The sequence below is a fragment of the Trichosurus vulpecula genome, chromosome 1, assembly GCF_011100635.1.
Source record: "Trichosurus vulpecula isolate mTriVul1 chromosome 1, mTriVul1.pri, whole genome shotgun sequence".
Lineage (NCBI taxonomy): Eukaryota > Metazoa > Chordata > Mammalia > Diprotodontia > Phalangeridae > Trichosurus > Trichosurus vulpecula.
In genome coordinates this window covers 130,920,169-130,934,786 of record NC_050573.1, presented here as the reverse complement: position 1 = coordinate 130,934,786, position 14,618 = coordinate 130,920,169, and positions in this window count along the sequence as shown.

The window sequence follows — 14,618 nt, the reverse complement described above, 5'->3', positions numbered from 1 at the left end:
CAGATTAACAGAAGAGGACATAGAGTACTTAAACTTATCTTAGAAAAAGAAATTGAACAAGCCATCAATGAGTTTCCTAAGAAAAAATCACCAGAACAAAATGGATTTACAAGTGAATTCTACCAAGCATTTAAGTTATAATCCCAATACTATGTAAACTATTTGAAAAACTAGATAAAGAAGCCTTATGAAATTCCTTTTATGACATAAATATGGTTTTGATACCTAAACCAAGGAGGTCAATAACAGAGAAGGAATGCTTTAGAGAAATTTCTTTAATGAACATTAATGCAAACATTTTAAATAAAATACTAGCAAAGATATTACCACAATATATAAAGATCCTGCACTATGACCTAGTGGGATTTATATTAGGAATTCAGGGCTAGTTCAATATCAGGAAAATTATCAGCATAACTGATGATAACAATAAAAATGGCAAAAATCATATTATTATTTCAATAAATGCAGAACAATTTACAAAATACAATGCCCAATCTTATTAAAACACTAAAACGCATAAGAATTAATACGACCTTTCTTAAAATGATAAATTGTTGTTGTATACTAATTTTAGTCATGTCCAACTCTTTGTCACATTATTTGGCATTTTCTCTGCAATGATACTGTAGTGCTTTGCCATTTCCTTCTCCAGCTCATTTTACAGAAAGAGGAAACTGAGGCAAATAGGTTTAAATGACTTGCCCAGGGTCACACAGCTAGAAATCATAAGTAGTATCTACAATGAATAACCTTAGCAAAGTTGCAAGATACAAAATAAATCCACATAAATCATAATCATTTCCACTTGCCACTAACCAAACCCAGAAGCAATAGATAAAATGGGAAATTCCATTTAAAATAAGGGCACACTATATAAAATACTTGGGACTCTACTGTGAAGACAAACGTAGCGACTACATGAAAATTACAAAGCATTTCATACAGACACAGATATTAGAGAAATATTAATTGCTCATGAGTTGACTGATTCAGTATACAACTTCAGACAATTCTGAAGTTAATTTACTTATACAGTGCTATAACAATCAAACTACCAAAGAATTATTTTATAGAGCTAGAAAAATAGTAAAATTCATCAGAACTAAAATTCAATGATATCAAGGGAATCAGTGAAAAAGATAATATGAAGGAAAATGGCTTAGCAGAACCTGATATCAAAGTATATTGCAAAGCAGTAATCATCAAAACAATTGGGTTCTGACTGAGAAATAGAGTCACAGATCTGTGGAATAGATTAGAGACACAATGTACAGCAGTAAATGATCATAGCAATCTTGTATTTGATAAACTCGAAGATCCAAGCTTTTGAGGTAAGAACACATCATTTGAACAAAAAAATTGTCGGGAAAACTGGAAAGCAGTTTGACAGAAACTAAGCATAGACCAATAGCTGACACTGTATACCAAGATAAGGTTAAAATGGATAAATGTTTCAGATTTAAAAGGGGATATCCTAAGTAAATTAAGGGAGCGAGGGGAAATATACCTGTCAGATCTATGAATAATTACAAGCAGTAAAATATACAATTTTGATTACATAATATTAAAAAGCTTTTGTACAACCAAACCTAATTCAGGCAGAATTGGAAGGAAAATAGGAAACTGGAGGAATAATTTATAGCAAGTTTCTCTGATACAGGTCTTATTTCTCAAATATATAGGGAACTGAGTCAAATTTATTAAAATAAGAGCCATTCCCCAGTCAATAAATTGTCTAAGGATGTGAAAAGTCAGTTTTCAGAAAAAGAAATCAAAATTGTCAATTGATAAAAAATGATCAACATTGCTACTGATTAGAGAAATGTAAACTAAAACAACTCTGAGGTACCACTTCACACTTATCAGACTGGCTAATGTGACAAAAAAGGAAAATGACAAATGCTGGCTGAGATATGGAAAAAATTGGGACACATGCACTGTTGGTGGAAATGTGAACTAGTCCTACCATTCTGGAAAACAATTTAGAACTATGCCCAAAGGGCTCTAAAATTGCTTATACCCTTTGACTTAGCAATACCATTGTGTGTTCTGAATCTTAAAAGGATAAGGAAAATTACCTATATGTACCAAAATATTTGTAGCAGCTCTTTGAATAGTGGCAAAGAAATGGAAATTGAGGGGGATTCCCATCAATTGGGAACATCTGGACAAGTTGTGGTATATGATTGTGATGGAATACTATAAAATGACAAGCAGGATGGTTTCAGAGAAACCTGTGAAGAACTATATGAACTCATGTAAGGTGAAGTGAGAAGAATCAGATCATTGTATACAGTAACAGTGATATTGTGACAATGATCAATAGTGAAAGACTTAGATACTATGATCAAGACAATGATTTGTTTTATTTTGCAACATGACTTTGAGTTTGTAAGACAAACATATATAATCAATATCAAATTGCCTGCCTTCTCAATGAGGGTGGAAGGGCAAGGAAGGATCAAAAGAATTTGGAACTCAAAGTTTTTAAAAATGAATGTTACCTTTTTAAAATGTAATTGGTAAATACTTAACAAAATAAATTCAAAATGTGTTAAGAAAGTCCACTACCAAGGATTTTCTCACATCAACCAAATGAATTGGGGATATTGATATTGTCTTATAGCAGAAACAGAGATTTCAGTTCTTTGAAGAGAGTTTATAAAGGCGGCTATTATTAATAAATTTATGTGAATCAGTTACTATAACCATTTTTTCTTTCTCTGCCTTTTCCCCATATATTACTATATACATTTTTACAGAATCACATAATTTCACAGCTGAAAGGGACTTTATTTTCCATCTAATTCAACCTCTGTCTGAAAAGAGAACTCCTCTATGTCAGTCCTGACAAGTGAAAATGCAGCTTTTTCTTGAAGTTTCCTTCAATGAGAAGGAACCTAGTATCTCTGGACATAGTCCATTCCACTTTTGATTAGTATGATTATTGGGAAGTTTTTCCTTATATCATGGCTAAATTTACTTATTTGAAATTTCAACCTATTTTTCCTATTTCTGTCCTTGGGGCTAAACAGAACAAGTTTAATACCTATTCTATGTCACAAGACTTTCAAATACTTAAAGATAACAGTGGCCATTATCCCAGTAAGTCTTCTCTTTTCCAGGTTAAATACCTCTAGTACCTTCAACTGATTCTTATATGGCAGTATCAATTTGAGAAATAAAAGATGGGAGAGGCAAAAAAATATCTCTGTGTTTTAGTGGACCACAAACTGAGTAAGAAGAATAGAGTTCTTAGCCAGGGAAGACAAAGTAGACTATCACTTCCTTCTTTTCTGATTGCCGATATACCCTGATTATATTAGTGTTCTTGGCCACCATTACAAACTATTAATTCATATTTAATTTGTGGTCCACTAAAAGACAGAGATTTTATTTTTTTGCCTCTCTCATCTTTAATTTGTCAGACTGATTGTTTTAAAATCAAGTCTCACTCCCTAAATGTTACAGAAGTCAAATCTCAGAGCAACAGGAAAAGTCAAACTGGAAGAATAACTTAAAGATCACCTAAAATAGTTCCACCATTTAACATAGGCAAAAACTGGGATCCAAGAAGAGGAAAGGATTTAGGATCATGGACTATTAGTTAAAAGGAAACCAAAGGTAAAAACTGAGGATCAAAGAAGAAAATAGATCTCTTATTCCAGCCCTGTAATTTTACAAAGAAGGAAAGATTTCTATTAAAATTAGATTCTAATTAGCATGAAGGACATTCCCCATGAAGTCATTGCTTGTATTTATTTTTATTTGCACAATTTGAAGTCATAAATCTGTATACTTTGGTAATTGGTTCTAGCATAATGGACATAATGCAATGCAAATTTCAATAATGCAACCACTTCACAAGATTTGTTATTTGCACTAATCGTAACTTGTTTTATTTATTTATGACTTGTTTCTATTCTTGATTTTTCGTCTTTCTTGTGATTTCTAGTTAACTTTTCTAGAAGTTAATATATATGTATATTTTTGTTTTATTCCATGTAACCCAGAAAGCCAGTTGCACTGATTTTTATAGCTATCAATAACAGCAGTTTTAAAAACAGATGCACATGAATGGAACAGAAGTTATATAATTGATTCTGTGATTTATGATGGATTGAGGTGGTAAAAATAGCAGGTGGAAAGCAAAAATGTAATATAGAAAACTCAAAAAGAAAGATAGCAGCACTAGCCTGACTTCTGTCCTGGGAAATGTCAGGTAGGTGAGAGGTTAGTGTGAGTCTATGAGAAATCACATAAAGGAATATAGTAGGTAGGTAAGCAAAGGGCCTTATTCACTTGAACTTGAACTTGAATTAGAGAGACATGTTTTACACTTTCAATTACATAACCATACTCCCACTGCGGAGTCAGCAACATCAAAGTGATTACTGGCTTGAAACAAAATTTGCACAAGCACGTCCCAGATCAAAGCATCATGTTGTTAATACGCTATAACTAAACCCTGCCAAAAAGTTATACATAGCAAGAACAGGTATTAATTGAGTGCCCACCATGTACAAAGTACTGGTGCAGTACCTGCCTATGAGAGCTCACAGTCTCAATGCAGAAGCAATTAAGCAAACAAACAATTAGAGAACATAAGGACTATATGGCACCGAAGTCCAAACAATAAGCAGAAATGATGAGAAGATACAACCTAACTGAGAGGTCACTATAAAAGTGCAATATTAGTCAGGGAAGGCTGCTTAGAGATAATATAGTTTTAACCAGGTCTTTAAGGAAAAAAAATAAACATGCACTGGTGGAGAAAAGAGACAGGAACATGGGTGGGTATAAGGGATTAAACTGAGTGAGAACACTCAAGAGATCACAAGTGAACATCTGGGAACATGCTTCTCTTCCATCCTGTTATAACTGGAGATACACATTGTAGGGTACCAACCCAACATTCCAAGAATCAGGGGAAAGAAAAAGAAAAAAGAAGAGAAATATTTCAAAACCAGAGGAAAACGTTGCACAAGAAATCACTTTACAAAATACCTGACAAGAAAAAAAGGCCTATGGCATAAGATACAAATGTGTAAAATATTTATATATGCTTTGATTCTTTTCCTTTCTGTCTAGAGAAAGAGTAGGCAGAAGTTAATATCCCCTGATACAAAAGCCTACGGGCCTGAGAACCAGTGATTTCAGAAATTTCCAAGCAAACACTTGCCCATCTCTCTCAAAATCTACCTCAATAATTGACAGTAATTTCCTTCCTTGTTGGCAGGGCTAGAGAAAGACTAAAGGTTAAAATTGCATGGAGATTGGGTTTGCTCATTACTCTTAGAATACACCACTAGGAATAATACTGAAGTAAATTAACAAGACAAAGTGAAGAAGATTGCATTAACCACTGTATTGGCTAGGCTATCTGCTTAGCAGAAAAGAGAGAATTATTCCCCCGCCCCTCTTGGACCTCACTCCCAGCATAGGTACAAAGCATTAACAAAAGAACTGAGAGATTCATGTATGGGAGCAGCCAACTAAGCATACATTCTCAAATATGCAAATTCAACTCTCTGGAAATGATAACACCATCCTCATGGTGGAAATAGAAACAGCCCCTGACTTAGTGGTGTCTTAGGAGGACCAAATGAAATAAAATACGCAAAAATCTTCACAAAACCTAAAGTAATATGGATATTGGATCTATAATAATAACTATTATTATTATCATATATATGTCATATATTAAGTCATTAGAGTATGTTTCATTATAATGTAAGTACATTCCAAATAGGGATTATTTATTGTATTTGTATTTCCAATGTCTAGCTTAGTTCCTGGAACATAGTTGGTGCTTAATATTTTTTTTAATTTATTCGTTGATTGTCTCTATGAAGCTCCCTGAGAACAGGGACTGACTTTTGCCCCTTTTGGTATCCCTAACACTGGCACATATCAGGCACTTAATAAATGTTTTGTAATTGATTCAACGGAATTCAGAGAGAAACCGTCCTGGGAGTAATCCTGCTTTTATTCTCTTATATGTAATATCTTGTGAACTACTGTATAGAAGGATTAAAATAACTGTTTTGTAATTAAATAAAATATTGTCATGCATACTCATCTTCTGTAGTTTACTGAAGATATATTGAGGATAATTTGAATAGCAGAAAGAATGAAAGGAATGTTAGTTACTTCACCTCATTCTCATGATTTTTATCTCTTCTTTTATTTCTTCTGCTAAGTCTTTCTATTTTGAAAGCCTTTCATGCCATATAAATTGGATAGAATGAAAATTTAGTGTGTTCTATTTCATTCCACGTGCCTTGGAAATTATGAATATTCCTTATAGTTTAGAGTATTTCTTATAGTTTAACAAAAAAATGTTCAAAAATTTTTATGACTCAATACTATGCCTGGGAAATTATGAGCCACACAGCTTTGTAAGGAATATTCTTCTGTTTCTATTACTGTTTGTGTAATTTTCAAGGATATACTGAGGTCTGTGTTTGTAGTGCTAGGATTTGATATCAGTCAGTTTATGGAAGATAGTGAGCTTCTGATGTGTATTTCTAGTTACTAGGTGAAGTCTTGCTACCTGTCCAACAGGTAATAAATGTTTGTGGACTTTTGGGATATGATGTGCAATTTAAGTTGCACTGTCATTGATTATTTGTTGCTGAGTTGTTTTTATTTTTTTCTGTTATTCTTGGTTTGTATATAGCTTTTCTTTCCATGTCTAACACTAGAACTAGTTTTCTAGTAATGCTTCCAAGGACTCCCTTGTCAAAAAATTGCTTTTAGCTCCTGCTTTTCCCAGTATGAATTTAGTGGGTATAACTCCACTCACATTGGCATAAATGTTTTATTAAATGTAACTATTTTTTCCCAAAATTCTGTTTCTGAAACATATTAATTGGGTTAAAATTAATATATGAGTAAACATTCTTTTACTGTAATGTTTCAAAATTTCATTAGTGTGAGCTCTTGGTCAACCAACACAGACCACGCAATATGTATTGGTAGTTGGTCTCAATAAATTGTTGCTGCCTCCCCACAAAATATATGAATATACCATGACTGGCCTTCTTATTCATAAGACTCTCTGAAGGTAGTCAAAATGGTGTGTGGACAATAAATATACTAGCCCTCTCACATTCATAGGACCTGCCAGAGATTACATTCTATTGTTATAGCATTAGAGAATATAAGATTTATGCCATAATGTCAAATAAAAATGTCAAAATGGCTGCTTAGTGAATAAAGAATAATGTATAAATAAATTATACATATAAATACATGAGTATATATATATGTATTGTGTGTGTAATAGTATAGATCAGAGATGTCAAACACATAGCCTGAAATGCATATTAGGACCATAATGCTCCCAAATGCATCCCAAAGCAGATTAAAATGTAGTCCTACCTGATTTTAATGTGTTAACAAACACACACACATACACACAGATGTGGGTTTCTAAAGTGATGGTCAACAGGGATCCTTATTATAGTTTAGTGACATAAATATAAATATAGGTGATAGAGAGACAGACAGACAGATAGATAGATAGATAGATAGATAGATAGATAGATAGATAGAAAGATAGATTCATACCTGTGGGCTGCATAATACCTTAGTGTATACATATACACACACACACACATTTTCATAGCAGCATGGTTGCACAGGTTCTGGAAAATGGATGATCTTGTGCTTTCCCAGTCACCAACACAATGAAGCAGGAGCTTGTGCTTACTCCTATGCTTTTTTATCATGATAGTCTCAGTAATGTTGTGCAACATCTTCAACAAGGATGAAAATTACATCAAGGTCAGATACCACACTGATGGCAAATTATTTAAGCTGAAAAGGTTACAAGTCAAGACTAAAGTGGAGGGAGAGGTGATACATGACTTTTTGTTCACAGATGATTGGGCAGTCAGTGCATCCTTTGAGGTTAAGATGCAACAAAGTATGCATCAACTCTCTTTTGCTTCCACTAATTTTGTCTTAATAATTAACACCAAGAAAACAGAGGTTCTCCACCAGCCAGCACCACACCATCTATATGTGGAACCATCAGCCACAGCAAATGGAGAAATTTTTAATGCTACGAATACATTCACTTACTTTGGCAGTATACTTTCCAGAGATGTACACATAGATGATGAGGCTGATCCACACATTGTCTGGTCAAACTCACATTGTCACAAGCAGACATTGTCACAGCTAGCTCAATGTTTGAGAGGCCCTGAAGAAAAGTGTAGGAGAGAGGAGGTGTTAGACTGCCTACCAAACTGAAGATCTACAAAACTATTGTGTTGATCTCATTATTGTATGCCCAAGAAACCTGGACAGTATACCAGTGCTATATCACAAAATTGAATCACTCCCACTTCATTTTCAGAAGATTCTGAAGATCACTTGCCAACATAAAGTATCAGACACAGAAGTCCTTTCTTGAGCCGAACTGCCAAGCATTCAATATTTACTTCATAGAGTGCAACTCCAATGGACTGGCTGCCTTGCTCAGATGCCAAACATCCATTTTCCTAAAAGACTATTTTATGTAAAACCCACACAAGGCAAGTACTCACCTGGAGATCAGAAGAAGTGATCCTAGGACAGTCCCAAGGTCTCTCTGAAGAATTTGGGTATCAATTTCAAGATATGGGAGACACTGGGACAGGACCACCCAGCATAGCATGCCTGCATCAAAGAAGACACTGTCCTCTATGAGCAAAGCCGAGCTTCAGTAGCTCAAAAGAAACATGAGATGTGAAAATTTAGAGATGTCTCTACTTCAAATGTTCATAAGGACTATTTGTAGCTGACCTGTGGTAAAGCCTTCTGAATTTACTTTGGTCTTATCAAGCACAATCAAACATACTATACCTTGATCTCAACATAGTGATGTCATTTTGGTCCACTTTTAGCATGAAGGACAACCAGTTAACACCTTTGCCACACACATACACACAAACATATACATATATATTGTATGTAGTATTCAAATCTGACTTCAGATACTTCATAACTTTGTGACCCTAGGCAAGTCATTTTACTTCTGTTTGCCTTAGTTCACTGGAAAAGGAAATGACAAACCATTTTAGTATATTTGCCAAGAAAACTCCATGAACAATATGGTCCAAGTGGTCATAAATTCAGACATGGCTGAACAACTAAACAACAACAAATTTTACCTAAAGATTCTTGTGGGTAGCAAATCATCTTATAGAACCTTAGTTAAATATATAGATATAGATATAATATATGCATAACTATTATTATTATTGTAAAGTCAATGAAATTATCTTGAGTAGAATAGCCTGGAGGATAGTGAGCTAGTCTCTTACTCAGAAAGACTGAGTTCAAGCCCTGCCTCTGACAAATACTTTCCATATGATCCCAAACATCATTTAAATTCATAGTACAATAAGCAACTCTAAAATTTTTACAGAGAAGGTACAGATATTTGTAGATGTTTCTCATCAAGATTTTTCAAACAATGAAATTGAAGACTAAATAAAATAATTAACAAGCTATTTTGCTATATCAATATGTGATCTTTAAACATCCAGTCTTCTTTAATTTTTTGAGGGCCAGTATGTACATAAATAAGAAGAAATCCAATAATACTGTCCATAAAGAAGCTCTATACCTTCTAAGCTGGCAAAGTGTTCATTTTTGTTATCTTCCATGCACCACATGAAGCACAATTGGAAATGTTTCATAGGAAAACATTGGCTGCAGGTATATCTTGAGGCTGAAATTTACGATTAGATTCAAACAACTATAAAAGAGGTCAGCACAATCTAGCCTACATCATATATCCTACCGGGTCACAACTGAGAGTCTGATTCAGGGACATCCTATAACCTAGCACAAATCTGCATTTCTATCTGCTAAGCCATGAATGAGCTACTTAAAGAATTGTCAGTGCGTTGGAGTTTTCACAGCTCCATGTATATGTGAAAGTTTTTTTTTTAATATGGTCACTGACAATATATCCAGTTTTGTAGCTCTTCATATTTAAATACATATTCTGTCTTTGAATTTTTCCATTTTTTCCCCTCCTCTCTCACACTCATCTTAGACTGAGTATATAAACTACAGATACATTTTCATGATATAGCAATATATTGTGGAGGTTGGTCATATGATAATTTTTTTAATTGGCATAAATCATGAAAGTAAATGACATGTAAAAAGCAGTTATTTAAATTATATATGTATTTCTTGTGTACAACAAGATATTTGGTTGTTTGTCATACTTTTTGTTACTATATTCCCATTTATGTATGACTTTAACCCATTAATATTAAAGGTCATAATTGTGAAGTTTATTTTCCCTCCATCAACTTCTGTTATATTAACTTTTTTTTTAAAATCGGCTCTAGGTCTCTGTCTCTGTCTCTCTCTCTGTCTCTGTGTCTCTGTCTCTGTCTCTCTGTATCTCTGTCTCTATCTCTCTGTCTCACTGTCTCTCTCTCTCACTCTCTCAAATCATCTCTTCCCATAGACACTCCTCTTTCACTATATATATATATATAATTCTCACAATGTCTAACTTAAGGTCATGTTTCCTGATTCTATTTTTACTATTATTCTCTCTTTTTTATACTTCCCTAGTCAAGATAAAAATGGAGTTCAGGTTCTTCTATATTCCTTGCCCACATGAATCCCACTTTTTTTTCTGAATGACCATAATTTATGGTGCCCCATTCCAAGAAATATTAACTCATTATCCACTCCCCACTCCTTCCTTCCTCTTGAATCCTAGAATATCATTTCCATTTAGTAGCATTTATCCACAAATACTGTATCTTTGTTCTATTAATGATCCTTAGACAAAATATTGAATCAAAATACACGAGGCTTTTTTCCTCCTTGCAACTTGTAAACTGTGATTTATAGGCCTGGTTGTTGCACGATATATAGATTTTTATTTGCTTTGCTTAAGTTTCTGTTGCTTGATAAATTTAAATATAAAAGGCCCTGATTGTCCAGGGTTTCTTCAGTAGGAATGATTTAAGTTCCTTCCTCTTGTTAAAATTCATCTTTTTTATTGATAATTAAGCACATCATTTAATGCTGTGTTATTTTATGATATTGCCTGATCTCTTTTGATTTTCATAATATTTTATTTTACCTGTTTCTCTTAGAGGTTGATATATGGACTAGTGTTTTAGACTTATTTCTCAATAATTGATCAATCAAAGTGACTTTTAAATATCTATTTTATGTCAAACACTGCAGTAGACACAGGGGAAACAAGTACAAAGAAGAAGACAATGTTCAATATTAATGGGCTTATATTTTAGTTGTGGTAGTGTAGGGGAGGAGACAGGCAGCAAGGTGATGCAGTACATAGAGCACAGCCTTGGAATCAGGAAAACTTGAGTTCACATCTAGCCTCAGACACTTATTCGTTACGTGACACTGGACCAGTCATTTATCTTCTATCTGCTTGAGTCTCCTCAACTATAAAATTGGGATAATAATAGCACCTGCCTCCCAGATCTGTGAGGATCAAACAAGATAGTATCTATAAAGCACTTAGCACATTGTTTGACACATGGTAAGCAGTTAATAATTGCTTATTCCTTTCCCCATTCCCTTCTGTATTGTTGGGTAACAACAGGAAAGCCAGGAAGCAGAGATGAGGATGGAGAGAATTTTAGGCATGAGGGACAGCCTGTGGAAAGGCTCCAAGAATAAAGAGATGGAGTGTCTTCTGCAAGGGTTGCAAAAACACCATTGTAGTAACTTAGATTACATGGAAAGAAGTAAGCTGTTAGAAGACCAAAAAAAAAAAAAAATAGGAAGAAGCCAGGTTATAAAGGAATTCAAACAGTATTTTTTAAAATTTCATCCTGGAGGTGAGAGGGAGTCACTGGAGTTTATTGAATAGTTATGTGTGTCTCTTCAAGGCTCTTCAGAATTTATGAATCTATATATTATCCTTCATTTAATATAACTGGATAGTTTTGTTGCTACATGATATTATGAGGTATGATGCTCAAGCATTCAAGCTTTTTGCTTCACCACATTTTTCTTTGTTTTCTGGTAGACCAATAATTCTCACATTTTCTGGTTGTATTATAACTTCAGGGTCAATTGTTTTTGCTTATAGAGTACTCGAGGGTTTTGATTTTGCTATTTTGCCTTTGATCTAATATTTATTTGTTGCATCCCTGAATGTTTAAATTATGTCTCTATAATTCTCTTTTTTCAGAGTGTCTAATATTTTATTAAATTTTTTTTCTTCTCACCCAAACCATTTATTCTCCCTAACACCTACTTTAAGAGCTCAGCAATTGCTTCTGGAAATATTTTACTATAGTGTTTCTTTGTTGTGTTAGAAATTCTTTTTTATGCACATTTGTTTAGTGTGGCCTAGTTATTACTGTTTTTCCCTCCAATGGGATATTCTTGTGGGGATTTATTTAGACTCCTTTCTTTTTTATATTGTTATTGTCCTTTTACTCTATTTGACATGTATCTTTCTGTTTGGGGACAAAGAGTAAGTGAGTTTAGCATGACTGCTTAGTCATCATGCCAGTATTCTACATATTTAAACTTTATGTGTTCAAGTATAAGCATATGGAAATAAAATATAGGGAAATCAAATTCAAGAAAAGATGATATTAAATAGTTACAATCTATGTTCCTTCTGTGATAACAATGATTATACACAAAATATTATTTTTCCCCAAGTGTTGATGCATTTATCAAAGAGATGGACAATGATTTTAATAGTTTTGACAATCAAGTCAGGTGCCATAGTCAGTTTGCTTCCTAGGGTCTTTAAAATTTTAAAAAGAGTGGGTCAACAGGAAAAAAAAAACTATATGTGTAGTAGGTATTGAACAAACCTGAAGAAGTGAGGGGATTGGATGTAAAGAAGTATTTATTGTGTTTAGCTATTTGTCAAGCATTATAATAAGTGCTTTACAGTTTCATTTGATCCTCATAACAGAAGTAGGTGCTTATATGAAACCCATTTTATAGTTGATAAAACTGAGGTAGAGAGATGTCAAATGACTTACATGGAGCCAAATAGCTAGAAAGTATCTGAGGTCAGATTTGATATCAGGTCTTCCTGACTCCAGGCCCAACACTCCATTGTCTGTTCTACCTCACTGCCTCAAAAACCTGAACAAACTTGAACAAAGATGTACTATTACACCTAAGAACAAATATAAGCATAGTAAAAAGTAAAGTAAATATATATGTTCTTGTCTTTGGAATGAAAAAAGGAAACCACTTCAGTCTGGCAGAACTTATCAATGACTCTTGATCTACCTGAGTTAATAGCTATTTATGGAGTAGGAGTACATAAACAGACTGTATTCTTAAAAATAAAGTGAAGAAGAAAATTTAGATAATTATCTAGATGATTCTAGGAAACAAATAAAAAACTAATTTCTTTGAAATATCTAGAGAATTGAGGCAAATGATTTTTCGGTTTGAATTTTGTATATAATGTTCTCATTTCCCTATTTCATTTTTCCTGTGTTTATAAGCCTAAAGTGAATTTAATTGCTGAAAATAGCCAATCTTGATAATTCCTCCCTGAAATACTATTTTTCCCTCTAAAATGCTGAATTAACATTTCACTTCGATCATCAAGTGTGGATCTGCATTCAAATACTGTCTCAAACACTTATTAATTCTATGAACTTGGACAAGCAAGTTAAGCTTTCAGAGACTCCATTTCTTCATCTTCAAAAAGAATAATAATTCCCTGTACTAACAGCTTCCCAGGGTTAGTATTAGGAAATCATTGTGCAAACTTTGAATCACTATATGGACTTACTACTATAGCTACTATTATTTCAAAATATATATGCAGATGCATCTGTATGCATAACTGCTTCAAATGTTATGATAACTGAGAAAAAAATTAGACTTGGCTCATTCTAAGATTAAGCTGAACATTATAGTACTCAAACTGTGTATATATGTAGTACCAGCCTCTGTTACTACATATATAAAAACCACAAATTGGTCAGTCAGTTATCATTTATTAAAGGTGTCCAATGTGCCAGGCACCCTCCTGCATCACTGCCTTGCCATGGTAAAGGGGCTTACATAGCTCAACAAAACAAAAAGCTATGTATGCCATGCAGAGTTATTCTAAAGGGCCAGGTCATGGTGGAGAGTCCTAACAAAAGATGATCCAATGGAGAAGGAAATGGCAAAACACTCTAGTGTCTTTGCCAAGAAATGCGCATGAACATATTAAAAGTATAAAAGATACAACCCTGATGAAGCAACTAAGCCAAAGGAAGCTCATTTGTGGATGTGTCTGGTGACAGAAGGAAAGTCTGTTGCTGTAAAGATCTATATTGTAAAAGAATCTGGAATATAAGATCTATGAATCAAGGTAAAGTGGATGTGTTCGAATGGGAGATGAAAAGACTAAACATTGATATCTTGGGTACCAGTAAACTTAAATGGATGGGAAGGGGTGAATTTAATTCAGACTATCATTATTTATACTGTGGACAAGAATCCTTTAGAAGACATAGAGTAGCTCTCATAGTCAATTAAAGGGTGAGGAAAAACTGTACTGGGATATAATCTCAAAAATGACAATGATGTCTGTTCAAATCCAATGCAAACCATTCAACATCACGATAATACAA